Source organism: Sorex fumeus, unplaced genomic scaffold (assembly GCF_029834395.1).
Source record: "Sorex fumeus unplaced genomic scaffold, SorFum_2.1 ptg000128l, whole genome shotgun sequence".
Taxonomy (NCBI): domain Eukaryota; kingdom Metazoa; phylum Chordata; class Mammalia; order Eulipotyphla; family Soricidae; genus Sorex; species Sorex fumeus.
The window spans coordinates 10,737,471-10,757,611 of NW_026606185.1; the positions used below are offsets into that span (position 1 = coordinate 10,737,471).

At 39.0% G+C, this 20,141-nt stretch overlaps 1 protein-coding gene across 1 annotated transcript in view; it reads left to right on the top strand.

The window, feature by feature from the left end:
- ZPBP (zona pellucida binding protein) overlaps positions 1–20,141 on the top strand; it is a 192,346-nt gene that overhangs the window by 64,416 nt on the left and 107,789 nt on the right. The window lies entirely within an intron of this gene.

The following is a 20,141-nucleotide window of genomic DNA, read 5'->3' on the forward strand; positions in this document are numbered from 1 at the left end:
AATAAAGAAGATAGAAATTATATCACCTATATATTTTCAGACCATTTTAAAATGGAAATTAATCTTAAACATAAAATGAGGGAAATAAAACACTTGGAAATTCAAAAAATTACTACTGAACAAATTGTATATCAGAAAAGAAATCAGAAGATTTCTGGAAACATCTCTCTTCAGATGAGACTGAAGACACAAGTTACTGGAACATATGGAACACAACAAAGGTCCTGTTAAGAGGGAAGTGCTTTGTCATTTTACAAAGGTCTTTTCCTTCTACTTTGATACCTCTCTTGGGAGTGGTCAGTTTTCACTTGTCTCTTTGTTTGTGCTAAGTTCTTTCCTTGACACTCCTGTTCAGTTGCCTTTGAAGTTCTATTTTTACTGTCCCCTCAATAGTTTGAATCATGTAAACCTTACATTTTCTTTACTAGACTGTTGTTGGATTTCATTTGCCTTTTAGGAGATCATTTATTGTATGTTGCAGCAATGTTTCAGCAATCATAAATTTTAGGTGTTGTTTGTGAAGCTGTATTTCTTTGAAATTAAATGATAACATAGCTAAAACAGTATTCTTGTTCGAATATCTGTTTTTTCAGTGTGTTGATTATGTAATTTTACGCATAGGGTTTCGTTTGATAGTCTGTCAGTCTTGGTGGGATTTCTTTATAGGTGATTTTTTGTTTTGCTCTTGTTTCAGGTGGAAGAGGAGACTCACAGTAGAAGTAGAATTACGTGGGTGTTTATATGAAGTGGAAAGGAGAGAGGTCAGCCTTGAGAAGGGAGTGCTTCTTCCCTTTCTATGTTCCTTAATCACCTGGGAAGTTTAGGACTGAGGGAAGTCTGTTTAGGAGTACCTGCATGGTACAAACCTTACCTCTCACTAGACCAATATGGCAGCCATCAAGCCACACTTTGGTCCCACTTGTTCTGCTCAGTGTGGGAAATGATCTCTCAGTTTCTTAGGGGGCTAGAAAACTCAAGCTGGAGCAGGGAGGAAAATTTAGTCCTAGATTCTACCCAGGCTTTTCCAGAACTGTCACTTTTCCTCACAACGAAGAATTCTAGGACAAGATGAATAGTTGAAGATCATTTCATTTGGGAAATGAGAGGAGGATGTGAGAGAGAGATACATGCTCAAGGTAAAACAGATTTTTTCAAAGTTGCAAAAGTACATATTCTAAGTGTATCTGCAATTTTCAAGATGGAGAATGCCTGCCATAAAGTTAAAAAGTCCTTCTCTGACAGATGCAGACAAGTCACTCTTACTAAGGTAAGAAAGTACACTGAACTGGCATGGAGAGATAGGCTTTAGAACACATCACAGACAGGGGCGCACAACAGACAGAATGAGGAAAGTGCACTTTTGTCTCTGCCAAGTTAGTTTATATACGGTTTTCCCAAATCATCCCCCAAAGTCAGTTGCTAGGGTGATTGCCGGCTTGGAGCTGTTGATGGTCCGTCCTAGTCCAGACTTGCTATAGTTCTGCATCTCAGTGGTTTCCAGGTCTCAGATGCATTCTGTGTCTCAAAAGGATTCATGGCTTTGGGCTGGCTTAGTTTTCAGACTTTTTTTTTAACTCCCATTGTATATTCCTAGCCCACCCAATACCTCTCCCTGTAAAACCTTCTTTTTCCCCCCATTTCTGTTTTTACAGTGCATCTTCAGTGTTTTCTGTTTGGATTTATTTTGTTTAGAATTCACTGAAATTCTGGGGCCAGAGAGACAGTACCGTGTGTAGGGCATTTGGCTTGGACACACCTTACCCAAGTTTGATCCCTGATACTTGATGTGTTCCCCCTAGCCTGCTAGGAGTAACTACTGAGTGCAAAATCAGTAGTAATCCCTGAACACTCAGGTTCAAACCAAAACCAAAACCAAAACACCCAAAACTAAACCAAAACAAAAATTGATTGAAATTCTTAGGTCTGGATTCAACCACAATTTCTTCCTCATTCTTTTCCCTTCTCTGGTATTGCTATAATTCAGATATTTCTTTTTAAAGTTATCCCATGGGGAAGGGGCAGAGGGAGGATACAGAGGGTAGGTGTCTTACCTTAGTTTCAGTGAACCTGAATTTGATCCCTGGCATCTCCATGATCCTCTGAGGCTGCCAGGAGTAATCCCTTCGTACAGAGCCAGGAGTAGCCCCTGAGCACTGCTGTGTGTGGACCCAAACCAAAAAAAAAAGTTTTTTCTGATGTCTGATGTTTTCTTTATTTTTTTTTTTTGGTTCTTTTTTTTCTTTGGGGCTATTTTTTGCATGTTGTCTTCACGCATACTGATTACTCAACCTGTTACTCTGGTATTTAGATCCTCCAATGTGTGTGTATGTGTGTGTGTGTGTGTGTGTGTGTGTGTGTTACTATACTTTCCTGTAAGTTGTGATTTCTGATTGAACTTCTCTTACACTTCATCTTTCCTTGTTGTTGCTTCCCTCCTATTTTTTTCAGTTTGGTGAGCAGTGGTTCCAAAGTGATTTGTATTCCTTGTAATAAGTGGTAGTAGAGACATTGTATATGTTTAGAGTAGTTTTTTTTTTTAAATCTTCAATGCTTAGAGCAGTCAGATGCCTCCAGAGCTCCAATTTATCTGGTGTGATGACAGTGGTCTTTGTGATGTCTAGTTTGGGGCTGAGAGCAGTGTGTGGTTCCTATTTACAAAACTCCCCCTTTCCTTCCTGCCCTCCCAAAGCACTTAGTTACCACTGGGAATTTTCTGTTATAAGCTTGTTGAATCAGCTATAACTCTGAGGACAAACTTCCTATTGTTGCCACCCAGTGATCATATGTATTACCTCAACTGTGGTATCATCTAAGCAGTTTTGGGCTTCCAGTGATAAATAGTGCTCTTCATCTCCAAGCTTGTCCATGTGGCTAGCTACTTTTTACCATTTTATGCTGCAAGTCTATTACAAGTAGAACAAGGAGGCATCAATAGCTTGATTTCCTTCCTGTATCTGAACAAGCTTGGTCTCTGATTGTATGGTTATGCAATCAGCTGGTGGTTGAATAGGCATGTCAACTAGATGCTAGATGTGGTAGAATAAGATTGACTTAAGTTTCCTATACCTGGGACACTTATTTAAAAAAAAATTTATTGAATCACCATGAGATAGTTATAAGCTTTCATGTTTGGGTTACAATCACACCCTCCCCCTGCCTCCCTGGCAGACAATATTCCCCATACTCTCTCTCTACTTTTGGACATTATGGTTTGCAGTGCAGATACTGTGAAGTTATTATGTTTGGTCCATTATTTACTTTCAGCACACATCTCCCATCCTGACCGGTTCCTCCAGTCATCACTTTCTTAGTGATCCCTTCTCTATTCCAGGTGCCTTCAACTGGGACACTCTTGACAGTCATATCTCCACTCCACTCCTGCTCAGATTAGTGTGTGTTACTCATGCTGCAGTGCGGCTGGGGCCACTCCCTGCTGGAACCTGCTAAGAATCAAATTTTCACCTTTCTCTTGCTCTCATATGAATGCATAATGCTTGTTTTACACAAGATGCAAGGGAATGGATAGGTTTGTGTCATTTCTCTAGGAAGCACAATTAACCATCAGCTTTTTACTTTCTCTTGCTCACAAAACAATCAGATAGTACCTGTGCTGCAGCTGCAATTAGATGTGGAGAAAGGGGTTTTTTGAGCCTACCTTTCGCATCACTGTCAGTCAGATTTTTGCCTAGCTTTCACTGCCTCAACAAGCAGCATCACTCACTGTGACTGATCCTAGAAGGAGAGATTGGTTTTGGACTTTGTTTAATTAAAATTGCTTTAGCAAGTTATCTGCCTGCCACTTCTCCAACCTGCGTTAGTAAGTTAGAATTTCTACTTTCAGTCTCCCTACTATCTAGCAAAGGACTCAAGTGTACAAACTCACACTGATACTGTGCTCAGCCAGGTTGTGGCACCTTTGGGCTTGATCCCTTGACCTCTTACAAGTCTCTCCAGGTTTCTTGCTACCGTCCTGTAAACGTGCTGACTTTCCTGTAAAAGTGACTTTCAGTTCATTTTTCTTTTTCTTTTCCTTTTGACATATAAACAGACTTTATTTTGAGGTTTTTGAGGATGAGGAGAGAGGAAAAGACAGAGTAGTTTGCTCAAGAAAGAAGATGGGCTTCTCAAAAGGCAGAGAGAGCTCCAGTACACATATCAGAGGAGATGTGGGTGACCAATTGCCCAGGAATCACAAGGACATATTTTGCCCAAGTTCTCTAATAGACATGGATACACCAGGCCATTCACTTACATTGGATTTGACAATGAAGATGTTTAAAGAAAGCAATAGTTTCTTAAAAAGATAGGAGCTCCTGAATTGCTACCCAGTCTGTTCTTTGAAATGGGGACACCCACAGGGGTGGCCCGAGGCTAGATAGAAGCATGAGCCTGGGTACAGGGCATGAACTCTTATCTCTCTCTTGGGTAGGGTAGACCCATTGCAGGAATGCGTTGGGTCCTCTTTTTGTTGACTGCAGACCAATCATTATAGGATCAGTTTTAGATGAAAAGACATGATACCTCCAAGCCATGGAGTAAACCTCCTGGTACTTATCTCTGCTATTCTTGGGTGTTAGTCTCCTATTTTGTTACTTTATGTTCCCCAGATGAATGCAATATTTCTATTTCTTCCCCTTTCTTTCTGACTCATTTAGCTTAGCATGATACTTTCCATGTACTACCACTTGTATGTAAATTTCATGACTTCATCTTTTCTACCAGCCACATAGTACTCCATTGTGTAGATGTACCAGAGTTTCTTTAACCAGTCATCTGTTCTCAGGCACTCAGTTTTTTTCCAGATTCTAGCTATTGTAAACAGTGCTGAAATGAACAAACAAGTACAGATGTCACTTTGACTATACTTTTTTGGGGGATCCTCCCAGGATGGGAGATGCATGCTGAAAGTAGACTATAGACTGAACATGATTGCCACTCAATGCCTCTTTTGCAAATCACAGCACCCAAAAGGAGAGAGAGAACAAAAGTGAGTGCCCTGCCACAGAGGCATGGTGGGAATAGGAGGATGAGGGGGTAGGGGGATACTGATCAGTGGTGGTAGAGAATGGGTACTGGTGGAGAGATGGGTACTTGATCATTGTATAACTGAAACCCAAGCATAAAAATTTGTAAGTCTTCAACTGTACCTCATGGTGTTTCACTAATAAAAATTAAAAACAAAAAAAAGAAAAGACATGATACTTTGATACTTAGCTTTTAGATGAGGAGTATTTCCTAGGTTTTCTTTAAAAGAACTTTCATAAAGTTAGTTGATTTGATTACTGGAAACAGCCTGTATAGTTCATTCAGGTCTCCAACCAGGTTGGTTTTTCCAAAGAGTTGTATAACTTGCATTACAAGGCATTTGTATAACCAAGAATGACTTATTAAGTCATTAAATGTCAAAAACATAAATAAAAGAACTTTTAAGTCCTTGATGGGCTCACAGGAGTAGGTTGGTTGTCAGAGCCTTGTCATAGCCTGGTGTGGATGAATCTGATTTTTTCCTGGGAAGGTAAACCTAAGTGGAAATTTCATTAAGCTTCACAGCCAGGGAGCCCTGAGGATAACTTACTAAGGTCACTTCCACTTAGGTGAGAGTTGATCTGAAGGGAATCCAGCCTTCCAAGTTTTCAGTAAGACCCAACTACTAGGCTGAGTTTCATTTGGACATAATTCTTTATTTGGGTGAGGCAAAACACCGTTCCTGTATTCTGAATTGCCTGCTATACTTTTTCCAGATTAATAATATACTTGATTAGTTCTAAACTTTTTGAATCGGATACAAAATCTGTGATTAATAAGGGCCTTCCATATAGCAGCTCCAAGACCCTAAATTGAAGTTTTGCTCTTGGGCCTATTCTGTATCTGATCAGGGTCGTAGGCCAAAGGGAAAGCCACAACTCAGAGGTTTCTTGACTCGGTTTCCCTAATATCTGTAAAAGAGAGACTTAAAGAGAGAAACAAGATGTTCACTCTTTTAGAAATTTATTTTTTTGTTGATTTGACTGTGTCATTCCAAAAGAACACTGAACTTCCCACAAAGCCCAACAACTATGGACAGGACAGTGGATACCGGTCCTAAGGGGATACAATAAAGGTAACTGGTTTGCTTCACAGACTCCTGCTCTAACCACTTTTTCTCATTTCTGTAACAATACTTGCTTTTCTGTACTTGTATGAACTTACTGGGCACCAGTCTGTGGACCTTGGGGGGCAAAACAGTTTTTTTCAGAAAAAGTTCTCAGGGTATCAGCATGAGTTTTTTCCTAATAAAAGACCAGTGCTTTGGTGGTTAGACTGCTGCTTGTACCTAGTAGGACAGCCTGACAGTTGCTGTCAATAAAGACTCCTGGAAATTCTAATTTCTCCATTGGTCTTTAGATTGTGATCCCACAATATCCCTTTATGAGTTTAATTGAATTTTTCTACCTTTCTTGCTAACTGGGGATGCCAGGATGTGTGGAATTGATGATTAATCTTTAAAGCAGAGGATAAATATTTGGTGACTTTCGAAGTAAAAGAAGTACCATTGTCACTTACTGACTTTGGCAAGCCAAATCTAGGGATTATTTCCTTAGACACTTAGACACTTTTTATTTTCAGTATGGCTTGGAAAGGCCTTTGCCTGTCCATGAAGGTGTCAATAAGAACTAATTAGGTATTTATGCCCTGAACATTTAGGCATCTGTATGAAGTCAAACTGCCAATCCTCCCCTGGAGAATTTCTTCCATGCTGAACAGCAGAGTTAAGGGAGGAGGCTTGGGACTTGCACTTGGTTCATTGATAACACATAAAGAGCAGCAGCTCAGAATTACTTCTCTTATTGCCCTGTTTAGCCCCCCTTCCCATGGAAGATAGTTTTCACTAATGTTAAAGCATCTCTTTCTAGGTGGGAAGCTTCATGTAATCCCTTAATAATTTTCCACTGCATTGGTTTAAGAATAAGCAATTTACCTTGTTTGGTACACAATCCATTAATTTCCTTATGAAAACCTCATTCCAATGCCCATTGTTCCTCTTATGCAGAATATTTTCGCTTAGAGGAAATATTCTCCGGATGGGGTATTAGTTCCATGATGGAACAGAATTACTATTTTTTTTTAGCTATGGTGTCTGTTTTGATGATTTCCTCATATCATCACAGTGTTCCCTTTCTGATGTCCTCTTCAGTGCTTAACTGCCATTACCTTAGGGGTTTGCACTGCGTCCAATAGTTTTAGGAATTCTACTCCACGCTTTATTTTGGATTATTTTAGCTATAAAAAAAATCCTGTCCTCCCCCCCGCCCCCAAACAACTGTATGTGCACATAGAACTAAGAGCAAATACTTAAAAGTCCTCATCCCATTAGCAGGCTCAGAAAAGCACATATCTGCATTTTCAGCTGAAGTTCCCCCTGGTAAATCTCTTTCTGGCTTCCTCTCTATTTTATTTGCCTAATGATAACATATACATTTTGTTTATATATAAATAAAGGTAAAGGTAAGGTAAAGGCCCTCCCGTTGATCGTCGATTTGCTCGAGCGGGCCCAGTAACGTCTCCATTGGAGACTTTGTTGTTACTGTGTCTGGCATATTGAATAAAGTATTTTTTATAAATTATAAAGTTTTATAATCTTTATAAACCATACTACTGCCTAGAGTCAATAAACCCAGTTTTATCTGGATTATCCAAGAGGGATAAAGCCTAATAAAAAAACATTTATAGTCACCTTTGTAAAACTAAAATCTGATTTTTCCAAAGGAAAGTTACGGAAACATGATTTTCTCTCCACCTTCACTTTAAATTTGCCAGATGGTTTAGTAAACCTGACTTGTCCTTGTGCATTAATACAGCAAAGTTGGAAAAAAGGATTTCTGAAAAGGATTCAGCACAATCGACCATATCCACATGATAACCAAGCTCATTGAGGTTTCTCAGGAGTTCAAGATGCCGCTCTGTCTAACGTTCATTTATTTAAAGAAGGTCTTTGATTCTGTTGAGACTGAAGCCACTGTTGAAGCCCTAGCCAAACAGGGCATTCAAGCTCAATACATCAAGATCCTCCGTGAGCTGTATTGCGGATTCACTACCAAGATCTCACCATTCTACAGGGAGGTGATCATTGATCTACAGGGGGTTACGGCAGGGTGATACCATCTCACCAAAACTCTCAGTGCCACCCTCGAGAATGTCATGCGACGCTGTCTCGTTACTGGACCTGTCTCTCTCCTTTTTCTCATCCCCTTTTCAATCTGTTTCCCTGGAAGAGGGCTTTGACCTCCCATACTGTAGCACTGTAGCACTATCCTCCCATTGTTCATCAGTTTGCTCAAGTGGACTCAGTAACATTGTGAGACTTTGTTTGGCATATCAAATATGTCTCCTGTCTTGAAATTTCCTTGGTTGGTGGTAGGGGCAAACTTTACTGCAGAGAGGAAAGACTTCCTATCTGTATTTATGCAAACCAACATAGAGCCATTAGGCATCAAAATCATACTGAAGGTGCCCAGAGAGAAATGGAATCATTTCATTTTACTCACAATAGATGAATATATCCATTTGCTGTGGGTACTAGTCAAAAGAAGCATTGTTAAAATCTGTAGAGGTAGAACATATGATTTATCATCATCATATTTAATTCATTTAATTCCATGTTGAAAACTTGTTGTTCCATTAAGTTTTTAAAGTGTCCAGTTATCTAAGAGCACTATAATAGGGGTCTGGACCATCCATCCATTATCTTTTTCCATTTACCTTGCAAAAAAGGTATTAGAAAAACTCTGCAGATATAATTCAAAGAATTTATAATTTAAACAATTCTTTATCTCAGTTTTATAATAATTTATTTCCTTAAAACACAATCTCAAACCTTTTACAATTTCCTTTACATTCATTCTGTAACTTCTTCATTCCATTTCAAAACCAGCTTCACTTTAATAGGGTTCTTTTCTTTATCCCAATGACATAACATTATCTTTATCCATATTCATTATTTTTCCTACTTATTATTTATATTCTATCACTGTATTACTCTATCACTGTCCTCCCATTGTTCATCGATTTTGCTCAAGTGGGCACCAGTAACGTCTCACAACAACTTGTGAGACTTGTTGTTAATGTTTTTGGCATATCTAATACATCATGGGTAGCTTGCTAGGCTTTGCTGTGGGGGCGAGATACTCTCGGTAGCTTGCCGAGCTCTCCGAGAGGGGCAAAATAATCGAACCTGGGTTGGCTGCATGTAACGCAGATGCTCTACCCTCTGTGCTATCTATATGATATAGAATATATTACAAAACATTTTATATTATGGCAGCACTGTAGCACTGTCCTCCCATTGTTCATCTATTTGCTTGAGCCGGCACCAGTAACAGCTCAGAACAAATTGTGAGACTTGTTGTTACTGTTTTTGGCATATTGAAAACATCATGGGGAGCTTTCCAGGCTTTTCCGTGTGGGTTAGATACTCTTGGTATATAAACTGTATTCCTTATAGTCACATATTAGAGACTTATCTATTTACTAAATTTAGTAAAGCTTTATCTTCCAAGAAATTTGAAAACAAGTTTGCCTATCTTTGTACTCTGCAGTACTCTTTTATTTATTTATTTTTTGTAGGAGTACTGCTATTTGTTCAGCCACTGATTAACTGATTGAATTGGGCATGAACTCCACCTTAATTTTTTTACTTATTTTTTTCTTTTTATATTTATTTATTGAATCACTGTGGGAAAAGTTACTAAACATTCAGGTTTAAGTCTCGGCCATACCATGATCAAACACCTTTCCCTTCACTGGTAATCATTTTTCACCACCAAGAACCCCAGTATACCCCCCCTCCCACCCCTCCAAATGCCTGTGAGGCAGATGATTTCTACTTAACTATTCTCTACACTGATTACATTGTTTATTTTGACAAGAGATGCACCATTAAAATTTCCCCCCAAACAATCAGAATTGCTGAAAAGGCATTGTGAAATATTTTGTTTTCTATAGCTGGTTATGAGAATCATATAATGTCACACAGCCACGATTTTGGATTTCTGCAAAGAGTGAGATAATTACGAGATTGGTTTCTGTGTGTCTGGTGTTATGGCCGTGCTGGAGAGCCACTCGTGGGAGTAACTTGTGACCTTGGTAGGGCGTGAAGGACATGCCGGTACCACACCCCTTCCCATGATACTGCAGTTGCCCCATCACCACCAGCTCGTACCTGGCTTTCCTATAAGCTCTGAGGCGGTGGCCATCTTGCTGCCAGTGGGGGAGAAAGACAGAAGGGAGCAACACCCTTTCCCTCCTGGGGAGGCATGGTACCATAGTTTAACACATGGTCCATTCGCTTTTCTTCTGCAAGCTGCTCGGCTCTGGACTAAGTCCTTTTGCCTCTGGAACCGTGGCCGTGCCAGAGAGCCGTTTGTGGGGGGCAACTCATGACCCCGATAGGGCATGAAGGACAAGCCGGTACTGTCCGCCTTCCCATGAGATGCAGTACTCTTTTAAAGCATTAAATCGGTTCAGTTCTATAGATGTCCAAAGGCTTTAGGCTGCTCACAATTAAATGTATTATAGCACATAATGCGCTTGGCAATATATTTGTTCCACATTAGAAATCAATGAGAACATCCTAAAAAGTTTCATCTTTAGAATTTTGATTTCTAGGAAAGCACAAATATTACAGGGTTAAGACATTTGGAAGGTTCCCAAGAAACAAGAATTTCACACTTGTGGATAAAGCTTTCTTTAGGCCAAGACTAGGTTTAATATCTATTGACAAAGCTTACATAAAGTTATTTTAATGATAGAAAACACTTTTATATACTGCACAACCTAATAATATAGTCTTAAAAAACTGATTATATTATTTTTCACAATTTCGCTATCTAGCAAAAATCATAAACAATGTTTTACGACTTTTGTAAAAAGTCATAAGTTGCAAAGAAACTGGACTTTCTATTTTCTGAATTCAGTAGAAACTTTGAGATAAAAAAAAAGAAGACTAAGGAAACTGGGAATAGAGTGTTACATGGGAATCCCAGAGAATGGTGGAAAAACCTCATTTTTAAATTTGAATCACCATGAGATACACAGTTTCAAAGCTGTTCATGGTTAGGTTTCAGTCGTGCAATGTTCCAACATCCATCCCTCTACCATACCAGTGTATGTTTCTTACCACAACACCAGTGTCCTCAGTTTCCCTTCTGCACCCCCCCAGTGTTTCTCCATGGTAGGCTCTCTCTCTCTCTCTCTCTCTCTCTCTCTCTCTCTCTCTCTCTCTCTCTCTCTCTCTCTCTCTCTCTCTCCTCTTTTAGGCATTATGGTTTGCAGCACAAATACTGAGAGGTTATCATGTTTGTTCCTTTACCTATTTTCATCACACAGTTCTTATCCGTAGTGATCATTTTCAACTATGATATAATGGTCTCTTCCCTATCCCAACTTCCTTCTCCCAGCACTTAAGGCAGACTTCCAACCATGGACCAATCCTCTTAGTCCTTGCTTTTACTGTTCTTGGGAATGAGTCTCATATGGAAACTTTATTTTATAAAATTATATGTATTACAGATGCAAGATTGAAAGGTAAAAGGCACAGAGGGAAAGAGCAGAATATTTGAAAGATGTTGATGTATCTTTGTTATATCTTGGGTGTATTTCCTGGGCCAGTTCTCAGGAATTTTCCTTCGCTACCTTTCCTTATGATTTTACTGTACCTATTTTTCTCCTGTCAGTATGTCTCTATATAATTCCCCCTTCTTAGTAGAGGCTACAACTGCTTAGGGGCTATCTGGCTTCTTTAAATTTTGGCATATATCCACACCCTTCTACAGACTGTTTCATATGGGGCAACCCAGCGGGGAGCGGGTAAGTTCCTCTTTCTGCCCCAGTGGATTCGGCCCCAGCAGCCAAAAACCTCCAGAACTCAATCGCTGCCTTGCACGTGGCCTATCTCCATATCCTTGGATGATCCTCACCCATGAGTGAATGTATTACTGGGCATCTTATACTTTATGTCACTGATATACCAAGAGTAGCACACAACATTTCATTGGGTTTATCACTGTATCACTGTCATCCTGTTCATCAATTTCCTCGAGCAGGCACAGTAACATCTCCGTCCTAGGCCTGAGATTTTAGAAAGTGCCATATTCGAGGCTCTTTCAGGGTCAGGAGAATGAGAACCATCATTGTTACTGTTATTTTTTTTTTTTTGGCATATTAAATACGCCACGGGGAGTTTGCCAGACTCTGCCGTGCGGCCAGGATACTTTCAGTAGCTTGCCAGGTTCTCTAGAGTAAGAACTAGATAATAAGATGTAGTTCTTCAGCTGCTGGGGCTCTGCTCAGGGCGGGGAGGGAAACTCAACCAGCCCTCCTCCAAGGGGTCCTGGTGAGGACAGCCAGGCACAGAGGCAGGAGACTCTGTGCTGTTCTCTTCCGGGAGCAGGGTTTTATAGTCTCTAGGTCTTGGCTGTTGATGGGATTACACGGCGCCATGGGCAATTGGTGAGTGTAACACCTACATACTGGAAGATGGGGTTTAAAGGGAAATATACATATATATGTGTTTAAATAAATAAATATATATAAATATATTTGCTCAAGCGGGCCCAGTAACGTCTCCATTGGAGACTTTGTTGTTACTGTGTCTGGCATATCGAATACTCTCGGTAGCTTGCCGGGCTCTCTGAGAGGGGCGGAGGAATATATATGTAAGTGCGCAAGGCTCAATCTTTAACAGCATGTTACTAATCTCTTGTACAAGGGCTTACTGTCTCATGTCTCCTGGGTGAGATACAAGAATCTTCACATACTCTCCTTTAAGAAAAAATTTTTTGATCATTTTTAGCGTATTATTTGTATTGCTTATTTCTATAAGCAGTACAAAATAAATTATTTTGGTTAAGATTTGGGGGCAGGGTTTGGGGTTTAGGATGGAAATATTTGAAATATGGTGGGAAAGTGTAATTGGTATTTGAATATTAAATGTAATCAAATATTGTGAACATCATTAAAATAAAATAAAATTTTTAAAAGTTTGGCTTTTAAGTTTTGAACTCTAAGACATAGACTTGTAGAAATCAACTTAATGGAATTTTTAGCAATATACCTAATATATAGAGAAAGAAGTATTCATTTTATTCCATTATATTATTAACCTTTTGCTCTTGTTTTGTTCTTCTAGTTAAATTCATTGGTTTCATGATGCCATTTAATTACTTAAGATATATTATGTAGCACTGTCCTGTTGTTCATCAATTTGCTTGAGCGGGCACCAGTAGCATCTCCATTGTAAGACTTTTTGTTACTATTTTTTGGCATACTGAATACGCCAGAGGGAGCTTGCCGGGCTCTGCCGTGCAGGTGGGATACTCTCAGTAGTTTGCCGGCTCTCCAAGAGGAACATTGGAATCGAACCCAGGTTTGCCGCGTGCAAGGCAAATGCATTGCCCACTGTACTATCGCTCCAGCCCAACATATATTATAGTGATACTATATTATAGGTTCTCTATGGGCTATGAAATTCTCTGGCCATCATTTAAGAATGTGTTATTTAACTTCTTTGAATTAAGAACATAGGATACCATGTATTTATTACATGCTACTTAATTTTATGGTTCTCATGTTTAACATAGACATTAAAATACAGAAATATTTTCGCATACTTCAGGTTTTGAAAATTTTATATATAGGGTCATTGCTGACATAGTATTCCAAGACTTTTAATATTCATTTTCACCTTTTATCATTTTTTATGGATTATCTCTCAGTATCTTCCATATATATAGTGAAAACAATTGAGACTTTGTTCATGTTTTTTAAAAAAGATAATATTATGATTGATTTGTAATCTTTCATCTAAAAATGTTCATAAAGAAACAATTTATTATAGAAATACATTAAAAATTTATATCACCTTTTTAGCTTCATTCAGGATATAAAAATGTGACTTCTCGAGGCATAAAACTCTTTGTGGTGAAATAGTACTCAAATGTCTTACCAATAAACAAAAGGCCAAGCACAGAGGATTCAATAGTGAATTCTTCTAACCTTTAAAGAGGACCTACTGCCAATCCTTTTCAAGCTTGTCCAGGAAATTGAAGAAAGAGGAAACACTTCCAAACAGTTTCTGTGAGGCAAGTATCACCCAGATACCCGAAATATCCAGAGACACCATGTAAAAAGAAAATTACAGACAGATATCCCTTATGAGCAAAGATTCAAAAATCCTCAATAAAATATTACCAGAAAGAATCCAACAAGTTATCAAAAAGATAATACACCATGACCAAGTAAGATTCATCCCAGGGATGCAAGGATGGTTTAACATTTATAATTCAATAAACATAGTACAACATATCAACAAAAGAAAGGATAAAGAACCATATGATCATATCAATAGATGCAGAAAAAGTATTTGACAAGATACAGCACCAGTTCATTATAAAAACTCAACAATATGGGAATTGAAGGGACTTTTCTCATCATAATCAAAGCCGTCAAGCCCACATCAAGCATTTTCCTCAATGGGGAAAAACTAAAAGCCTTCCCTCTAAGATTAGGTACAAGACAAGGATGCCCACTCTCACCAGTTCTATTCAATATAGTATTGGAGAAACTTGCCTTAGTAATTATACAAGATAAAGATATCAAAGGTATCCAGATAGAAAAGGAAGAAGTCAAGTTCTTATTATATGCAGACGACATGATAGTATACTTAGAAAATCCTAAAGAATCCACAAAAAAAGGTCCTGGGAAAAATATATTTGTATAGTAGAGTGGCTGGCTACAAAATTAATATCCAGAAGTCCATGGCTTCCCAATATATGTACTATAAAAGAGAAGAGAGAAGTGTTAGAACAACAATACCATTTACAATCACACCTAAGAAAATCTAGTACCTCAAAATCAGTTTAACTAAAGAGGTAAAGGTCCTATACAAAGAAAACTACAAAACACTACTTCAAGAAATACAAGAGGACATGAGAAAATGGAAACATTTGCTACTCATGGATTAACATTGTCAAAATGACAATACTCCCCAAAGCATTATACAGATTCAATGCAGTTTCTAGAAGGTATTATTAAATCCTTGACATTTTTCAAAGTAATAGATCAAACACTCCTGAAATTCATGTGGAATATGAAACCCTCACAAATAGCTAAAGCAATCCGTGGGAAAGAAAACATGGGAGTCATCCTCTTCTCCAACTTCAAACTCTGCTTCAAAGCCGTAGAAATTAAAACTGCCTAGTACTAGAATAAAGACAGATCTGCATATCAGTGGAACAGAGTTGAATATTCTGACACCAACCCTCAAATATATGATCACCTAATTTTTGATAAAAGAGCAAGAAATATAACAAAAAAATAGCAAGTGAAGCCTCTGCAACAAGTAATGTTGGGAAAACTGGGCAGCTACATGCAAAAAAAATTAACTCAAATCTTATTCTAATGCCAGACACAAGAGTCAGAATAAAATGGATTAAAAACCTCAATATTGGATCTGAATTTGTAAGATACATGGAAGAGAATGTGGGCAGAACCCACCATGACATTGAAGCCAGACTTTGAAGCCAAAAGCATCTTCAAAGATGAAACACCACTGACCAAGCAAATGGAAGCAAAGACAAACAAATGGAACTATATTAAACCAAAAGATTTTTGCACCTCAGAAGAAACAGTGACCAAGATACAAAGAGAGCCCACAGATAGGGAAAAATATATACCAAATACCCATCTGATAAGGGGTTAATATCCAATATATTTAAGGCACCAGTAGAACTTTACAAGAAAAAAAAACCCAAACCCATCAAAAAATGGGGAGAAGAATAGAAACTTTTTCAAAGAAGAAATAGAAATGGCAAATGACACATGAAATGCTCTACATCAGTAATCATCAGGGATATGCAAATCAAAACAACAATGAGAAATCATTTCACACCGCCTAGACAAGCACACATCAAAAAAGAACAAGAGCAACCAATGCAGGAATGGATGCCGAGAGAATGAGACTCTTCTTCATTGTTGGTGTGAGTGCAAACTGATCCATTCTTTTTGGAAAACAATATGTGCATTCCTCAAAAAGCTAGAAATTGAGCTTCTATAAGACCCAGCAAAAATTACTTCTTTTAATATAGCCTGGGGGCCCAAAATAACACAGCAGAAATGTTCTATTTTATATTCATATAATCATTGCAGCACTATTCACAATAGCCAGAATTTGGAAACAACCCAAGTTCTTGAGAACAGATGACTGGTTAAAGAAACCATGATACCAGTAGAATACTATGCAGCTGTTAGGAAAAATGAAGTTATGAAATTTGCTTATACATGAATGGACACAGAGAATATGCTGAGTGAAATGAGTCAGAAAGAAGTGATAGACATAGAATGATTAGATTCGTTTGTGAGATATATGAAAGCATAATATGAGACCAATACTCAGGACAGTAGAAAAAGTTCCAGGAGGATTGGTCCATGTTTAGAAACCTGTCTCAAATGCTGGCATAGAAGGCAGTTGTCATAGAGAAGGGACCACTATGACAAAGATATGGCAAAGCTGGAAATGATCACTCTGGATAAGAAATGCGTGCCGAAAATAGGTAAAGAAACAAGTATGGTAGCCCCAAAAAGGAAAGAGAGAGACAGGGTGGTGGGAGGGAAACTGGACATTTTTGATGGGAAATGTACACTGGTAGAGGAACGGGTGTTAGAACACAGTATGACTGAAACCCAACCATTATCAACTTTATAACTCTGTATTTCATTGTGACTAAATGAAAAATTAAAATCAAAACAAAAACAAGAAGATCTATATGTGGGTGGGTATTTCCATATATTCATTTCTCCTTCAGTATCTGAACTAGAACTTTGCATATATTAGAAATTCGATTCCTCTGCCCCTCTCGGAGAGCCGGGCAAGCTACCGAGAGTATCTTGCTCTCACGGCAAAGCCTGGCAAGCTCCCCGTGACATATTCGATATGCCAAACACAGTAACAACAAGTCTCACGATGGAGACGTTACTGGGCCTGCTTGAGCAAATCGATGAACAATGGGTGGACCGTGACCATGACTTATTGAACAAATAAGCAAGGAAAATTTCATTACTAAAATGTTAATATTTTGTGTTCTTTATAAGAAATATTTCAACTTGATATTTATAATGGTTTAATTAAAATAAGAATGGAGCGATAGCACAGCGGTAGGGCATTTGCCTTGCACGCAGCCAACATGGCCGACCCAGGTTCGATTCCTCCGCCCCTCTCAGAGAGCCCAGCAAGCTACCGAGAGTATCTCGCCCGCACGGCAGAGTCTGGCAAGCTCCCTGTGATGTATTCGATATGCCAAACACAGTAACAACAAAGTCTCCAATGGAGACGTTACTGGGCCCGCTCCAGCAAATCGATGATCAATGGGAGGGCCTTTCCTTTACTTACTTTAAGAATAGATAAACTATTATTTACTTAGATAATAAAATTATTTTCTAAAGTACACATCTCAGGTAATGATACAGGGTAATGCACACTTATTCCCCTGCCAATTTAGTTCTTAAATATTTTCCCAAAGTGCCCCAAAGATTGTTGCTAGGGTTGTTGTCAAGAGGGTGAGCTTGGAGTTCCTGATCTTTTTGATATTCTTATCAAGACCTCTGTTGTATTTACTCCCAGGACACCCTTCCTGACTCTGGACCTGGGATTTTATATTTTCAAGAGTTCTCTGTCTCATCAAGTGAGCCTTTTGTCTCAAAGGACTACATGTCTTTGGGCTTGTTTAGGTTTCCAACTGTTTTGCTCATGTTACTCTCATGACTCAGTTTCCCAAAGAGCCGGCTTTGATGCAAATACATGAGGGTCTTTATTGCAAGCTCAAGCTTGGTCTCCTGGGCAACACATATGCAGTGGGTTGAGGCTGAGAGCCTTGGGCTCTTAAGGAGCAAGTTTTATGTAGGATTTACAATGGGAAGTGGGGAATTTAAGCAGCATTATAACAGAATTGGTTGATCTTTACAATTTTAAGAATGTGGTGCTACATGATAGGCTACATTCAACCTTAGCCATTTACTAGCTCCTGCATGTAATCTAGGAGGACTATCTGTGCTGGGAGCTCCTGGCAGGGTGCTTCAGATTAACTGTGGCCTGGAAGGTTCAGGTTTTAGGCACCCTGTGGAGTTTCTAGATAGGGGTCCTTTTTTCTCAGAATGGGCTATTAAAGTTTCAGTAAATGGAAACTCTGTTCTAAGCTGCCTTCCACTAGTGAAGCTTGTCATGGCGTAGCTTTGGTACCTCAGCTCTCTATCTACCTGCACCATGATAAATTGCACATTACTTTATTGGACTTTTAGTAACTCATTTACAATACTGTTCATGTGTAACACTGTAGTTGGGAGAGACTTGACTCCCCACCAGTGAAACAGTAGTATTCCCATGTGGCTTATGGGAAGTGGGACTGAGGAAGCAGCATCCTCCAGAAGGAAAGGTACCTGGGAAAGTGCCTAGGAAAATCTAAGACAAGGAGAATCTACAAGAGCCCCTGCACTTTACTGAACTCTGTCTTCATCAGCCCCTTGAGGCAGCCACCAAATCGTTTCTAGATCCTACTTATTCTGCCCAGAACAGGAAATGATCCCTGACACCCAGTTTCTCAGGAAGACTTGGACTTCTGGCTAAGATGTGGAATTGTTCTTTGCATGAAAGGAAAATCAGGCCTAAGTATTACCTAGGGGTTTCATATCCTGGCCTTCCCTACATAAAAGCACTTCAGGAGGAGATAAATAGTGAAATAAAACAAATTTATTCTCGAAATAAATAGAGAGAGAGAGAGAAAGATGCTCAGGAGAAAATGCTGGCTTCTCTAGCGTAGAAAAGTGCAAGTCCATATCCCAAGCAGGACTGTGCACGCTGGTTTTCCAGAATGGGTGCCCCAAAGTAAAAAAGTTCATGTCTCAGATTCTGGCTGAAGAGACAAGAGAGTCAAACTTGACTTAGAGTTTTCTGAACTACCCCTCTCAATCCATTACTGGGTTGAATGCCAAGCTTGAAGCAGCTGATGCTCTTTTGATATTCTTTGCATGGCTCTTTTACCTGGCCTGTAATTCTGCATCTCAGTGGTTTTTTGCGCTGCAGAAATGGGTCTTTTGATTTGAAGGCCTTCATGCCTTTGGCCTGATTTTAGGCTCCAGACAATATTTATTCCCAAGATAACGTTACCCCTGCCCATCTCCCCCATATTTCTGCCTGCAACAACACATTCCAGCACCCCACAACCTGTACCAGATTGTTCATTTCCCTCTATCATTGTCCCAGTATTCCCTTTGTTCTCCCCACCCTCCAGCCATTCCTTTTCCCATACACACCTCCACTGTAAACTGCAAGCTTTCTCCTGAAGATAGTATTCCTCGGGCATTCTTTGGCTGTGACTTTTAAGAATAATGTCTTGAATTGCTTAATCAAATCAACCATGGTCCTCCCGTTGTTCATCGATTTGCTCGAGCAGGCCCAGTAATGTCTCCATCATGAGACTTGTTACTGTATTTGGCATATCAGATACGTCATGGGTAGCTTGCCAGGCTCTGCCGTGCGGGCGAGATACTCTCGGTAGCTTGCCGGGCTCTCCGAGAGGGGCAGAGGAATTGAACTCAGGTCGGCCATGTTGGCCGCTTGTAAGGCAAATGCCCTACCACTGTGCTATTGCTCCAGCCCTAATTGCTTAATGATTGCTTAATAATTTATAGATTTTTTTCCTAGTAATTCAACATTTATTGTATTACATATAATCAGTGATATGCATAATTCATAATAATTATTTGTTTTACAAATGAAGAAACTGGACTTGAGAAAGATTAATGTATTACCCTATAATTACATAGTTTTGAGAGGAAAGATATGTACTTTGTTTTTAATTCCTCTAAATCTGACTTTCTCCCCAAAGCACAATGTAGCTTTCTTTCAGTGTGATACTTCGTGAAACATGTCAAAATACAAAGAGATCTTATATAGATTTCTAACTTCTCATAACATACCTCTGTTATCCATATGACTCTATTCTGTTTTACCTTTGCAATGCTTAAATTTACATCCAAACTTTGTCCTATGTAGTGGCAAGAAATTCCTAGTTGTTAATGTGATTTTATTGGGTTAGCCTTTGTTGTGGAACACT